The sequence below is a fragment of the Mustela putorius genome, unplaced genomic scaffold, assembly GCF_011764305.1.
Source record: "Mustela putorius furo isolate JIRA1106 unplaced genomic scaffold, ASM1176430v1.1 tig00000129_pilon_pilon_pilon, whole genome shotgun sequence".
Lineage (NCBI taxonomy): Eukaryota > Metazoa > Chordata > Mammalia > Carnivora > Mustelidae > Mustela > Mustela putorius.
Window position 1 is genome coordinate 36045593 of NW_025421290.1, and position 4368 is coordinate 36049960.

Here is a 4368-nt window from a genome sequence, read left to right on the forward strand (position 1 = left end):
CCAACTTCCATTTCAGTTGATAATGGGAATTTAGTGCTCCTTTCTAGAAACATGGTGTCGGTATTTTATTACTGCATGGACCCAGAAACATCGCCTTTTGTCAGTGTGAACGACTGTCTAGAGGCCACTTGGATACCTGCTGCTTGGACAAGACTTCCTGAGTCTGCGTGTCTCTGTCCTCCCTTTTTTCTTCTTAGGAACATTGTATATTGAGTTTATATTTTGATACTTGTTTTTTAAGAATTAAAAATTAATACATTCATCCCTTATACCTAAATAACCTCAAAATTAGTGTATGGTGGTATGTAATTAAAGTATTTTAAGTAATTTTAAATTACTAAAATCACCACTGGAAAAATCCCTTTTGTTTTCCCTTAGTTGTATATCATTCAGGACCCACTGAAAATCCACATCTGTTGTTTAGCAATCTAGTAGGTCAGCCCATTCTTCAGCATCAGAATAGTTTGCTCTTGAGTTAGTTGAGTATCAGACGAAGGTGCTAACTTGTGTTTAGAAACAATGTGGTTCCGAAAAAGTACATACTCAGACTCTAAACTCAAACCCCACAAAGTGAGATGTGTGCTATGAGAAGCCTGTGGGAATGGTCCCGCCAAGAGAAATGCAGATCCCAGTCTCCCAGCCCACACTCCCTCGAGAGATGTGCTGATTGGGACGGTGAGGAAAATTATTGACACCATTAAGTTCTCTAAGTTTTATTTATTTTTGTGAGGCACCTATCGTTGAAGCTCTATAATGTGACTCTATTTTCACAGTAAGCAGAAAAGGAGGCAATTGAGGAAAAAGGAAAAAATTGGTGACTTTTTCCACATTTCCGTGAGGATGATCCCTCCCCCAGGTTTGGTTGGTTTTAGTTGTCCACCAGACATTCTCCAAGTCAGGAGATGACAAGTGCTGACCAACCTCCTGCATGTGTACTGCCCACGGACTAAGAACAGCTTCTACGTTTCTAAGCGGCTGGAGAGAAAAAGTCAGGAGTTGGAATAGTATTTTGTAACACCTGAAAATGAGAAGAAAGCCAAATTCCTGCATCCGTAAGTCAAGTCCTATGAGAACACAGTCACGCTCGTTTAGAGATGACCTGGGGCTGTTCCCCATCGTGCACAGGACAGAGTTGAGCCGTGGCCGCAGATGCCACAGGGCCTGAGGGAGGGAGCCAGCCTCGAGCAGAGTGTTGGTGGATGCCAGAGAAAGGAAGCTGGACCCCGAGACAGGAACCTGAAGCCAGGGGGAGGAGCTAAGGGAAGATCTTTTTTTTCCCTTTATTATTTTATACTGAATAGATGCTCAGTACGAGGTAGGATATGCACTGTAGAGTCACAGCGTTGCGCCTGGGGAAACCGATACTCAGATGACACACTGCCGGTGGGGATGTGGTGGCAGTCCTGGGTTCCATACCCTTGTCCTCCCAGAAGTGATGTCGTTTGATGACAGACTGTATGGTCGTCCTAATTCTGTTTTTGAATGTGTACCGTTCGACCCACTCACTCACTTCTAGGAGTTGAGTCAAAAGTAGTCATTAGAGCTGTCCACAAGACTTTGGTGTAAGAATGTAACAGTGGAGTCCTAAATGAGCTTGATTTTCAGCAGCAGGGAGTTGGTTGGCGAAGTTCATGTGTTCATTTGGAAAGTGGTTATCGAGCACTGTTTTCTATCAAGAGGCACTGGTCTTTGCAAAAAGTGACCTGCCTTTGTGGTTCTATCCTAGTGACTGTGACATCACCATACAAGGGAAATCTGTAGCCATTTAAAGTTAAGTTTTGGAAGAACAGGTAAAGATACGAGAAAATACTCATACTATAATAAGAAAAGTCTGTCATGAAACTGTGTAATCTGGTATAGAATGTTTACATGCTTTTTTTTTTTTAACTCAAAGGATAGGCATATAGCAAAACATGAATGATGGTGGGATTATAGTTGATGTTTAGTTGTTCTTTTTATGTATTTCTGAGTTTCCCCCCAACATTGAAAATCTTTTTAAATCTTTCTCTTTTAAAGAATAAATGTTCATGGGTTTGGGGGGTCATGGTTTTGTGTGTGTGTGGTTTTTTTTCCTTAAGAAATACTCTGGGGGCGCCTGGGTGGCTCAGTTGGTTGGACAACTGCCTTCAGCTCAGGTCATGATCCTGGAGTCCCAGGATCGAGTCCCACATCGGGCTCCCAGCTCCACGGGGAGTCTGCTTCTCCCTCTGACCTCCTCGCTCATGATCTCTCTCACTGTCTCTCTCTCAAATAAATAAATAAAATCTTTAAAAAAAAGAAATACTCTGACCTGGTAATTCTGCCTCTACCTGAAATCTGTCAATCTCCAAATCCAGGAACATCAACATGGTCTAACAAAAGAGGCTTCTTTGAGGAAAAATTTTATGTAATAAAATACTATATGGCAGGGCACCTGGGTGGCTCAGTCATTAAGCATCTTCCTTCAGCTCAGGTCATGATCCCAGGGTCCTGGGATCAAGCCCCACGTTGGGCTCCATGCTCGGCAGGAAGCCTGCTTCTCCCTCTCCCACTCCCCCTGCTTGTGTTCCCTCTCTCAGTGTTTCTCTCTGTCAAATAAATAAATGAAATATTTTTTTTAAAAATACTATATGGCCACTATCAATCATGTCATACAGACATTAAATACGTGGAGGGAAATGCTCATTAGGTTAACTGAGAAACACAGCTTAAACACCGCATGTGTTGCATTTGGCCAGTGTTTTTCTATGCACAGAGTGTATATGCACAGACTATACGTGCACAGAGAAGGCTAGAGGGTTAGAGTATTCTTAAATCTTCTAAATTTTCTGTACCCAGCTTAACTATTCTTTCTTTTTTTTTTCCCTAATTTTTTAAAAAGATTTTATTTATTTATTTGACAGATCACAAATAGGCAGAGAGAGGGAGGGAAGCAGGCTTCCCACTGAGCAGAGAGCCCGATGCGGGGCTCGATCCCAGGACCCTGAGATCATGACCTGAGCTGAAGGCAGAGGCTTAACCCACTGAGCCGCCCAGGTGCCCCATAACTGCTCTTTCAAAGAAGGCCTTTGTGCTCCTTTAGAAGGGGGCAGATCCGATGCCCATGCCACTCAGCCCCAGCAGCTTTGGCAAGTGTCCACTCACCTTTGCAAGTATGTGCCCTCATCACTTCCAGTCCACTCTGGATCCTTTCAGTCTTTCTGATCCTTCTGCTTTAAAATATGTCTGGCTGGCCAGTCAGTGGGGCATGGGACTCCAGATCTCAGGGTCGCGATTCAAGCCCCACTCTGGACATAGAACTTTTAAAAACTACCAGGCTAAGGTGGGTCCTCTTGTGACTCTGCTTATTACTTCAGTAGAGCTGCTTGCCTGTTTCCAGCACCCTACATCGGGTTTTTCTTAGAAGGACCCCAGGCCCTCAGGGAGACAGCTGAGTTGCGGACCAAGCCCAACTCAGCATGAACTGGCTTGCCGTGTTCTGAGTTTCCCAATTCCTTTTTCACTAAGATAAGCCGGTCTTATCCCTCTTCTCTTTTTCCTTAATCCAAAAGGTTGGTTTAATAGAGTAGGGAAAAAAATTACACTCACACCTTCGGTGGATTTGATGAAAGCAAATTAGAACAGTAATGAGGCGGAAAGGAGCCAAATGATTATTGATCTCAGCGTGGCCGGGCAGGGCCAGGCAGGAAAGACACCCCGCCTTTCAAAGGTTACAGTGAAAAAAAAGCGGTGCAAATCCGGAGCCTTAGCTTGGCTAGTACGTTTTTACTGACGTTCCTTTAGATCAGCTATCCAAAGGTGAGTTTTCAGGGAGAAAAGGCTTTGTTGGCTCTCATTAGGTTTATTGGTAAAAAAAAAAAAAAAGATTTCTAGTAAGATGGTATAGTAGATGAAAAGTGAAATAGAGTGGTGATCAGGAAAGCAAAATTTTAGTAACGGCCGGCACGCTGAGCTGTGCGACCTGGAGTAACTACCTGAACCGAGCCCCAGTTTTCTCATCTGTAAAGAGATTTGCCCGAGGAATCCTGGGTTATCTGCGGGCTTGGCAATGCTGTATTTCTAAAATGAAAAACTAACCTCAGAGTTTGGATAAGCAAGCAAAAGCCCCACAGACGAGATTTTCGTTAAGGAAATCATGCATGAACCAGAGGAAAGGAGAGAAAAAACCGCTACTTCTCGAGAAAGTAATTCAGATAGTCAGTAAACATGTGAAAAGAACCTAACTTGCTAGTAGGTAAGGAGACACAAATTCAAGCGTGCCTGTCCACGTGGCAGAATCAAGGAGATGATCATCTCTGGTCTCCTCACTCACACCCCACTTTTAATCCCACAGTAAATGTTGGGAATCTATCCAGAATCTAACCACTTCTCTTCACCTCGCTGCTACTG